The sequence below is a fragment of the Ailuropoda melanoleuca genome, chromosome 16 (genome assembly GCF_002007445.2).
Source record: "Ailuropoda melanoleuca isolate Jingjing chromosome 16, ASM200744v2, whole genome shotgun sequence".
NCBI lineage: Eukaryota > Metazoa > Chordata > Mammalia > Carnivora > Ursidae > Ailuropoda > Ailuropoda melanoleuca.
This window is the reverse complement of record NC_048233.1, coordinates 5,211,733-5,223,525: the sequence shown is the minus strand read 5'-3', so window position 1 is coordinate 5,223,525 and position 11,793 is coordinate 5,211,733.

The following is an 11,793-nucleotide window of genomic DNA, read 5'->3' as shown; positions in this document are numbered from 1 at the left end:
CAAAAAAATCAAGAAAGATCAGAAGAATGCATCAAGTTGTTATCAAATAATTACTTACATTCGGAGAGATTATGGATACTTTTAAACTCCGTCCTTTTCTATAGTGTCCAAAGTTGCTCATCTTTCAGATCACAGTATAGCCATCATCACTTCCTCCTGGTTATTCACTGACCCCTCCCTATTCACTTGTCCCTGATTATTCACTGAACCTTATTCACTGACCTATTGCCACACCTTCTCTTGGGTCTGTGCTCTATGCCCAGCGCAACATTTATGCCACTTTAATGATACAAGTAAAATTGTCTTTCTTCTCTGCTAACACTAGCTATTTGAGAATAGATGCCATGTCTGTCATTTTTTTACCCGTAAAGTATCATATAACAACTCCACTCAATAAATATTTGTTACATAAATTTACACCCTGAAGTTGTATCACAGAAGAAATACAAAAGGAGCACACAGCAACTGCTTTTTATATTCTAAATTGACTCCTTTGCTTTTGCCAAACTTATCAAGCTCTAAGTCACATGGACATTTTAATGAGGAAATCATTTTTTAAAGACTTCTTCTTTAGAGCAGTTTTAGGTTTACACCAAAATTGAAGGAAAGGTACAGAAATTGTCCATAGATTGTTCATGATCAACTCCCCCTACGAGAGTGGTATCTTTGTTACAACCGATGAATCTACATTGATACACCATAATCACCCAAAGTCCAGAGTTTACATCAGGGTTCACTCTTGGTGTTGTAGATCCCATAGGTTTGGACAAACATCTCAAATGACTTATATCCATCATTATAGTATCATACAGAGTATTTTCACTGCCCTAAAAATCCTCTGTGCTCTGCCTGTTTATCCCTCTCCCCACCCGCCACCCCAAACCCTAACAATCGGAGCTTTTTACTATCTCCACAGGTTTGGCTTTTCCAGAATGTCATATAGTTGAAATCCTACAGCATGTAGCCTTTCCAGATTGACTTCTTTCACTTAGTAAAATATATATCTAAAAGTCCCTCCATGTCTCTTCATACCTCCATAGCACATTTATTTTTAGCATGGGCTAATAGCTCATTGTGTCTATATACCACAGTTTATCCATTCACTTATGAAGGACATCTTGGTTGCTTCCACGTTTTGGCAATTATGAATAAAGTTGCTATAGACATCCACGTGAAGTTTTTTGTGAGTACATAAGCTTTCAACACTTTTGGATAAATACCAAGGAGCACGATCACTGGATCACATGGTAAGAGTACGTTTAGTTGTGTAAGAATCCGCCAAACTGTCTTCCAACGTGGCTGCACCATGTTGCATAAAATAAGAATTCCTGCTGCACCACGTCCTCACCAGCACTGGGTGTTGTCAGCGTTCTGAATTTTGTTCATTCTAGCAGGTGTGTAGTGGCATCTCGTTTTAATTTGTATTTCCCTCATGTTTTAATTGTGATGTAATGGACGTATAACATTGTGTTCTATATTTCAGGTATACAACATAATGATTCGATATTTGTATACAGTACAAAATAATCACCATAATAATTCTAGTTGACATTCGTCACTGTACATTGTTACAAAAAATTTTTCTTTTGATGAGAACTTTTATGGCGCATCTTTTTGAATACTTATTTGCCATTTTGTTTATCATCTCTGGTGATGTGTATGTTCAGGTCTTATGATCATTTTTTAAATTGTTTATTTTTTTACTAAGGAGTTTTAAGAGCTTTTCGAATATTTTGTGTAACAGTTCTTTATCAGATGGGTCTTTTTCTCTTTTTTTTAATTTAAAAGCAATTAATTAACATATAGTGTATTATTAGTTTTGTAGGTTCAGTTGCATATAACACTCAGTGCTCATTACCTCACATGCCCTCTTTAATGCCTATCACCTAGTTACCCCATCCTCCCACCCGCCTCCCCTCCAGCAACCCTCGGGTTGTTTCCTAGAGTTAAGAGTCTCTTATGGTTTGTCTCCTTCTCTGATTTTTGTCTTATTTTATTTTTCCTTTCCTTCCCCTATGTTCATCTGTTTTGTTTCTTAAATATCAGGTGTGTCTTTTGCAAATATTTTCTCCGAGTTTGTGATCCGTCTTTGTCTTTCTCAGAGCAGAATTTCGTTTTAATGAAGTGCAATTATTTCTTTTATGGATCATGCCTTTGGTGTTGTATTTAAAAAGTCATCACATACCCAAGGTCATCTAGATTTTCTCCTAGGCTATCTTCTAGGAGTATGATAGTTTTGTAGAAGAAATCGTTTTTCAAGTTTTTTTATTTGAATATAGGTGGCAATGTTACATTTGTTTCAGGTGTACAACATAATGATTCAACTTCTCTCCATTATGCTCTGCTCATCGCAAACATAGCTACCATCTATCACCATAAAACACCATGACAGTATCCCTAATTATATTACCCATGATAGGCCTTTTGATTCCATGACTTATTCATTCCATACCTGGAAGGCTGTATCTCCCACTCCCCTTCACCTATTTTTCCCAGCCCCCCACCCGTCCCCCTTGGCAACCATCACTTTGTTCTCTGTATTTATAAGTCTTATTTTGTCTTCTGTTTGTTTGCTTATTCATTTGTTTTTTCAGAATCTGCACGAGTGAAATCATATGACATTTGTCTTTCTCAGTCTGACTTATTTCATTTAGCATAATACCCTTTAGGCCCACCCACACTGTCACAAATGTCATAATCTCATCCTTTTTTAGGGCCATGTAATATTCCATTGTGTGTATGCACACATATACACATATATACATACCTCATCTCCCTGATCCACTGTCTATTGATGGACATTTAAGTTGCTTCAAGCAAATTTTTTTTTTCAGAAAGAATGAGAGAGAGGGAGGGATGGAGAGGAGCAGAGGAAGAGGGAGAGAGAGAATCTTCAGTAGGCTCCATGCCCAACGCCGGGCTCTATCTCACAACCCTGAGGTCATGACCTGAGCCAAAATCAAGAGTCAGACTCTTAACAGACTGAGCCACCCAGGCGCCACAGGCAATAACTTTTAAATTGAAAATGTAGTACCTGATTTCCCATTTTCCTGATTGGAGAAGACAATTACACACTAGCTCTAAAGTCCTCCCACAGCTGAAAGCCCTATGATTGGAGCAAATGAGACAAATGAGGATTGAATACAGTGGTATTCCTCTAAAATTTTTCTTTTTGTGATCTGATAAACACACCATTTTCCTTTTGAGTTTCTTAACTGATTAACTCAAAACACCACCCTACATCCCTTCCTATTATTGTCTCCCTTTTTTCAGTTCCTGTTCCTCATACTGTCCTCATTCCATCCAGTCTGGTCTCCAATCCTACTCCTTTGAAACAGCTCTTTGCAAAATCATGAATGAAAAATTGCAAATTCTGCTCCTTTAACTTGTGTCTCCTCTCTGCAGCATTGGACATGGTTAATCATGTCCTCTTTCTGGAAATCTTGCTTACTCTGGCTTCCCTGAGACCCCACTCTCCCATATTTTCCTGATTCATGATAATTAAGAACACACTCTGATCTCAACAAGGAGCCTAAGACTTCCTCTTCACTTCAGCTCTGGGAATGGAATCTTGGATATAAGTCAATAACAAAATGGGCTTCCTTGAGATATTACCTCACACCTATCAGAATGGTTAGAATCAAAAAGACAAGAAATAACACTGTTTGCGAGGATATGGAGGAAAAGGAATCCTCATGCACTGTTGGTGCAGATATACACTGGTGTTGTCACTGTGGAAAGCAGTACAGAGGTTCCTCAAAAAATTAAAAATAAAAATAATTATATGATCCAGTAATTCTACTACTGAGTATATACCCCCCAAAAATGAAAACATTAATTTGAAAAGGTATCTGCACCTGTATGTTTATTGCAGTATTATTTATAATAGCCAAGATATGGAAGTAACTCAAGTGTCCATCCATAGATGAATGAATAATGAAATATGGTATTAATGGTATATACAATGGAATATTACTCAGCCATAAAAAAGAATGAGATCTTGCCAATTGCCACAACATGGATGGATCTTAAGGCTACTATGCTAAATGAAATAAACCACAGAAAGAAAAACAAATATCATGTGATTTCACTTACATGTGGAATCTAAAAAACAAAACCAACATACAAAAATAACTCTTAAATACAGAGAACAAGCTGGCGGTTGCCAGAGGAGAGGTGGGTAGGGGGATAGGTGAAATAAATAAAGGGGGTTAAGAGGTACAAACTTCCATTGATAAAATAAATAATCACAGAGATGAAAAGTACAGCATAAGGAATATAGTCAATAATATTGTAATAATGTTGTTTGGTAACACATGGTGACTACTCTTATCATGGTGAACACTGAGTAATGTATGGAAATATTGAATCAATATACTGTACACCTGAAATTAATATAACATTGCATGTTAATTATACTGCAGATACATACATACATACCCAAAAAATGGACTCCTTCCTTTGAGGGTACGCTGGGGTCCTGATAGTAGCAGCTGGAACTTTTTAGTAGGAGGAATAAGTAAACTATGCATGAAAGCAGCAGGGGGTAAATCAAAGCAAGCTCTCTTCTCAACCACAAAGATCCCTTTTATTCCTTCTCTCTCTCTCTCTCTCTCTCTCTCTCTCTCTCTCTCTCTCTCTCGGCCTCCTTAGAAACCTAGGGGGCTTCAGAGTAGGGATGGAGGGAGAAGAGACTAGATCAGCTCTGCTCCAGCCCTCCAGAAAGGAGCCATCAATTCTTCCTTTTATTTAAATGTCTTAATCATTTTCTTCTTTGGGAATTAGAGAGGTAAGACCCCAAGGAACAGGAGCATGATGGAGGCTTAGAGGAAAGAGACGAAGAAGAAGCTGCCTTTGCCTGTCTGTTGTCAAGATCTCAAGTTAAAGTTAGTGATGCCCTCAGGACTCACATACTACTTGGCACAGCTCACCAGTGTGGAAGCTCTGGCTTGAAATGAAGACAGTGCATTTTCCTGTGGCATCTTCTGTACATCTTCTTTTGGGAATCCATTGCAACCAAAGCTAGTTAATCTAGGAATCAAGTACTCAGACTTCTAAACCAAAACTCTATGAATAACATTTCTTGATCTTCTTTGTGGGCTCCTCTTCCTCTGCTCTCTTCTTAGCTGTCAATATTCCCCAGATACCCAGGGCCTTTCTTTGTTAGTACATGGGATGACACATCCCTAACATTGTATCAACTATCACCTCTATGAAAACAACTCCCATTTCTCTACCACCAAACCTGATCTCTCTCTCCTGATGCACTCAAACCAAACAAGACCAAACTCAACTCTCCTACCAAGCCTATTCCTTTGTGGTATTCTCTAGCCTGGTGATGGTGCCATCTGCCCTTGGAAGCACTCGGCTCAGAAACCATGGATGATCTTTGACTCCTCTCTCTCTCTCTGACCCTTAAGTAAGTACACTCATTTATTTCTTTGAGTTCTTTCTAAATATCTCTCATCACTTTATTTTTTTCTAGTCCCAAATGGCCCCTGCTTTAGTTTGGCCTATTACTATGTCTCATCTAGAATATTTTGAAAATTTTCTAACCAGTCTCCCTACATATAGACTTGTTGTCCTCAAATTTACTCATCACACTACTACCAGAGTGATCATACCGAAACCCAGATTTGAACATGCTGATTCCTGGCTCAGAATTGCCAGGTGTGCCGATAGGCTGAAGTTACACTCAAAATGCCTTAATATATCACAAAAGTCCATTTTTAATCCAACTGTGTCCTCCTTCTTCCCCTCATTTCCCAACACTTCACACCTCCTTTTATGTTATGACCATATTGCAATTCTTATAGCTCTCCAAAGATGTGTTCTTTCATGACTCTGCCTTTCTATGTGTGATCTCCCCATTTAAATCACACCTTCTATCACACGTTGCTGATGGGCTAATTCTTACTCCTTCAAAACTCTGCTCAGCAGTCAACCCTTCTATGAAGTCTAACTTGGCTTTCCCCAAGCAGGTTTGAGGTTCTTCCTGCTGCATCCCAGAGTCCTTTGACTATACCTCCTTCATGGCACAAATCACGCTAAGTAATTTTCTCTCTAGCAAGTGCCTTTCCTCACTGTACTGTGGGCTTCTTAAAGGCAAGGATAATGTCTTTTCACCCATTTATTTCTGAATCTAGCACAATGTCTAGTGCATGTTAGTCACTTAATATATATTCATTGAATAAATGGATAAATATTCAGTTCATGTCACCTTGAAGTATCTTTATGGGGTAGGAAAAGAAATGTGCATACTTATTAGAGGCTGTTGGGAACTTTGAGAAAACAGAAGGAATGAAAGGGAATGTTGAGTACCTACTGTGGGTCAAGTACGTTGCATATGAGGTAGATAGTGTTCCCTAATTTTATAGACATGTTAACTAAGCTCAGAGAGTTCAAGTAACTCATCCAAATGATGGCCAGTAACAGGGCAGACAAAGACTGGAAACCTCATATCTATAAAACAAAAAGTCAGAGCTCCCATGCCATCTGGTCCATAAAAAAACCCTGGTAATACCACCTTGCCTTTGGGATTCCCCCTGCTGTAATGCAGAGAAGAATAAAGAACTGGGTACAAATCATTGTCTGTGAGACCTTGAATCGTCCAATAACCTTTTTCATCTCTCAATGTTCTCATCTATAAAATGGTGGTAATAACACATGTCTTTGCCCTCACAGAGCTAAGGGCTGAGATGAAGTCCAAGTGAGGTCACGTGGCCTTGTTTGAAGGACACCAAGGGAGTGAGAGGTGCCTAGATGGTTGCCATAAAATCATAATGAATGAATGATTTCCTCAAGAATATGAGAACAAGCCCAAAGGAAAAGGCTAACCAATGCCCCTCTACAGGGAATGTTTCAGTGATGGGTGGAGAAAAGCCCTTGGGTTTGGACGAGGCTGGTGGGGATGGCTCCCTTTATGTGGTGGGTTGCCCCAGTTCTGAAGGAAGGGAGCCCCATGTTTTGAGGCAGAGAAGGGAAAAGGAATGGAGAGACTATGACACAGCCAAGGCAAACCTCAGCTCTGGAAACACGGTACTGTAAAAGGGGGCTAAATATAATAGTTGTGTCTCCCTGGAGTGGGAAACCTGAACTAACTGAAGATAAAGAATAATCTGCCTGGAACTGCAGAGACTCATTGCTTCCGAGGCAAAGCCACACCCTTGCTCATCTGTTCCCACAGCCTTGGGAAGGAGATTGGGCAGGAGCCATTATCCCTACCTGAGAGGAGACTGAAGGATGTTGAGAATGAGTGTCCCAGCTTACCTGCTCAGGTCACAACACTAGCCATGGGCTGAAGCTGGGATTTGAACCCACGTTTTTTTTTTTTTCCTCATTTCTGTTTTCATTCCATGTTCAGTGTTCTTCCATCCTATCAAGCTAAGGAGGAATTCATTCCTTCATTCAGTAAAAACTTATTAAGCAAGCACCTAAAACACGCCAGGCATCAGAAAGAACTCTGAAGTAACGGTAACTCCGAAAGTGCCCTGTGAGGAATTCTGACAGCAGGCGAGAGCCATGTAGGGAAGTACCCGAAGCTGTGGCAGGAGGTTGGGGTTTGGAAAAGAAACAACAGCAGCAGTAAACATTCACCATATACCAGGGAGAGCTACGTGACCACTCTATGTGAGATTATTGTATATGCCATATTATTAAATCCTGTCAACAATCTGATGAGGCAAATATAAATATTTCCTCTTTCCATATGAGGAAAGGGAAGCCCCATGCGGTGCAGTAACTGAACAAAAATGGCAGGTCTGGAATGGGGCATAATTGGATTTCTGATCCCACTGTCTAAGTACTTTGCATTAACTCCAACCTAGGCTGAAGACAGTGATTCGTGCCAAGGGAAGGACTGTGGCGGGCCAGAGTCCAGACAAGGGCTGGAGGTGTGAGGCTGAGCTCCCGCTCACTCTCCCGTACACACCCAACTCCTCCCCATCAGGCGGCAGGAGCATCCTGTCTGCCCCCCACCCCCACGTCTCAGCAACCATGACCTCCAGCAGGCTGAGGGGATGCCTGCCTCCGGAAGCCCCAACATCCTGCATTCTGCTGAACCCACAACGTGTCAGGCCGCTCGTCCCAGCTGCAGTACACAGACAGCCTGACCTGACAGGCTGGGGCTGAATTACAGCCCCTCAGCTAGAAATAGCCCTCTGAGAAGTGTGTGGTGGCTACGTGTCCACAGGGAGGGGAGGAGGCAGGGCAGGGGAGCCAAGGAGTCCCAGGATCCTGAGATAACACGGGTCCGGATGTGCAGAGTCCCAAACATGGTGGGCTGGCCTGGGTCATAGGCTCGAAAGAGGTGAGTGGGAACCAGGATGTCTGCTCCCCGACGTGGGCTGCGTGACAAGCCCCAGGCATCCTGAGAGGGTGGGCTGGGTTCCTCTGGGGAGCCTTTGAGCACCAATCAGATCAGCAGACTGTGTGTGTGTGTGTGTGTGCACAAACATGCTCACAGGCATGTGCACACACACACCACAGCTCCTCTGCGGTCCAAAGTTCCTATTGCCCCTTCCCTGGGCAGAAGCCCTACTTTAGAAGCATGACTGTCTTCCCCCTGATTTTGATCAAAGGTCCAGTGTAGGGTAACAGAAGACAGCTACTTAGCAAAGCCCTGCAGGCAGAATAACCAAGGGCTGTAGACATTGTTCCTTCTTTCCTCACCTAGAAAAAACAAATATTTTCTACTTGAATCCCTTTATTCAACAAAGAACAGAAATGAGGTCCACAAGGTGAAGATCCGCTTGCCAAAGGCACCCTCCCCAACTCCTGCCTCCAAGGTCCACTCTTCCCACCACATAACATGAGTCAGTAAGGGTAAGACCAGGGCTGGAGACTCAATAATTGTGCAGTGAATGGTTCCAAAACTTTCACCATTAATACTAAAAGGAATTAATGTCCCTGAGGTGGGGGAAAGTGAAACTATGGGAAACCAAACTCCCATCCCTGAGCCAGTGACAGCACTATCGAGGGAAGGATAGATCCGTTTGCAAAGGGCTAATCCAATGCCCAAATGCAATTTCCTCTCTCTTCATAGCACCCCCTCTCCAAGGGCTAACACAGCCACTACACCCTTCTACACAGCACCCGATATGGCAAGTGGCATGGACGAAGCATGAGATACCTGTGCAAAGGACACGCAAAGAACCACCTCGCTACTCTAAAGCAGGCTTAGAATCCTGATCCTCTTCCAGTGAGTTTATTCCAATGAATAAATGTAGGTGTGCTGTGGTGGAAGGGAGTCTTGCTGAGGGTCAGAAGCCTGATCCAACACTGAGCTCTGCCACTAACATGGCCATGTGACCTTGGGCAAGTCACCTTCAGGCCTCAGTTTTCTTCATTGTAGAAACAGGCTATGGTGTGGCTCTCCAAGGCTCCCAACACCCATTATGAGGTTCTGTGTTTCTGTGACCCACATAAAGAGGAAAGTAGGGGGAAATAGTAGGGGAGGAAGGGGAAGAAAATCATGTGGAAAAAGAATGGGTTCAGAATTCACAAAACTCTCAAGCTTAGGAAACTCCAGGTGGGCTTCGACTGAGAAAGACACAGAGGAACCCTGTGGGGGTGCACTGGGAGGAGAAAGCTCAGGAACTCGGTCAGTCGGGCAAGAACTTCACTCCATGACAGCTGGAGCCTTAAGGGAGACTTGGTCTCCTACGGACTTGTAGCAATAGACAAAGTAGGCCATTTCTGTGGGGTACAAGTGAGATATACATTATGAAAGTTTTTTTATTATCATTACAAGAGGTCTCATCTTTATTTATTTATATATATTTTTAATGTCATGTTAGTCACCGTACAGTACCTCATTAGTTTTTGGTGTAGTGTTCCATGATTCATTGTTTGCTTGCGTATGAAAGTATTTTTGAAAAGTTTAAAAGATCTATTTAAAGATGAAGTAAAAAAAAGGAGAAGAAGATTTTCCTTGGAGGGCAAGGAGTAATAAAGAGAAAGAAAGTCAAGGAGCCCCCCGAAAGTGTGACTATGTACAGGATTTGGGGAGGGAGGGTACAAATTGACAGACTTTTCACTGAGAATCCTTCATTCAAAAGCTGCGTCTCCCACGCTCCCCGCCTACCCAAGCTACCCCATCTGACCTAAGTCTTTCGCTTTGCTCTCAGTGGAACAAACATAACCCTGTTCTTATCACCCAAAGTGAACCTTTTTTGAAATCGTTCACACAGCCTGAGCCACTCCCTGCCCGGGACACGTGTTGTCTTATCTCCCACAGTAGAGGTGGAGGCCAGGAGAGCGTTTCCAGTAAGAAGAAGGGCGGTAGCGGAAGGGAGGAGGGGTGAGGAGTGGGGAGGGAAGGAAAAGTGGCTGGAAGCTGCAACGGTTGCACTTGCTCTCTGTCCTCAGGTCTCCAGCTGTTTTCCGACCTCCAGGGCACTGGGGCTCCCCAGCGAAGGCTCTTGCACCCCCTCTGCCCTGCCACATAGCTCCTTGTTATGGCACCAAGGGAAAGGCAGCATGGCACGGATTCAGTAATCTTACAGAGATATCTGTATTTCATTTTGGAATGTATAATGAGGATTCTATTTAGATTTACATTTGAGTACATCTGTCAGGCTGAGGCTGCTGTTACAGTGACCTATACTATCAAATTATAAAATTTATATTATCATCTATGGGATATTGAATATTAGAGTAAAAGCACTTTTCTCCCTTGAGGTTATCCTTAATCCAGTGTGGACATGGCAAGCAAGGCAGGGGGAGAGAAACAAGTCCACCACCAGAGAATTTAAGCCCTTCCCGTCCCCATTCGCAGGTAGCAGGTGACAAAGCAAATAATTTGGAAAGGGGTAGGGCCTGGAAGACAAGACAATGTCCTTCCCTGGAGAAACTCTCAGACATCCCACATCCCACCTCCCCAGTTTACAGCTGGAGAAACTTAGGTGCAGAGAGAGGAAGTGATATCCCTAAGGTTGCACGTACAGATTTAAAAAGAACTGAGTTCCAGTTCTGATAGGGAAGCTGCTACGTGTGACAGGGAATGGCTGAAAGATTTGCTTGTGTCTTATTTAAAGGAATGGAAGGTAACTAACTAGCTGTATGCAGTGGAATACTTGCTGTTTTAGCCCATATCATTGATCTGATTCTGAAATGAATCATTCCAGATAGTGATTAAATTTTAAGACCTGTTGAGGCAAACACCATTGCTGGTCATTTTTTTAAATATACTTTATTTTTGGGGTGCCTGGTTGGCTCCATCGGTTGAGGGACCGACTCTTGATTTTGGCTTAGATCATGATTTCAGTGTCGTGGGATTGAGCCCCACGTCGGGCTGCACACTCAGTAGGGAGTGTGTTTGAGATTCTCTCCCTCTCCCTGTGCCCCTCTCCCCTCTCTCCCTCTAAAATAGATAAATCTTAAAAAAATAAAATAAAATATACTTTATTTTTAGAGTTATAAGTTAACAAAAAAAAAAAAAGAAGCAGAAAGTACAGGGAGTTCCCATATACTTTCCTCTCCTCTCCCCTTCCTGCACACAATTTCCCCTATCATCAGCATCTGGCATTAGGGTGTACATTTGTTTTTTGTTTTTTTTAAGATTTTATTTATTTATTTGACAGAGATAGAGACAGCCAGTGAGAGAGGGAACACAAGCAGGGGGAGTGGGAGAGGAAGAAGCAGGCTCATAGCGGAGGAGCCTGATGTGGGGCTTGATCCCATAACGCCGGGATCACGCCCTGAGCCGAAGGCAGACGCTTAACCGCTGTGCCACCCAGGCGCCCCCAGGGTGTACATTTGTTATGATTGCTGAACCAAAACTGACACATGACT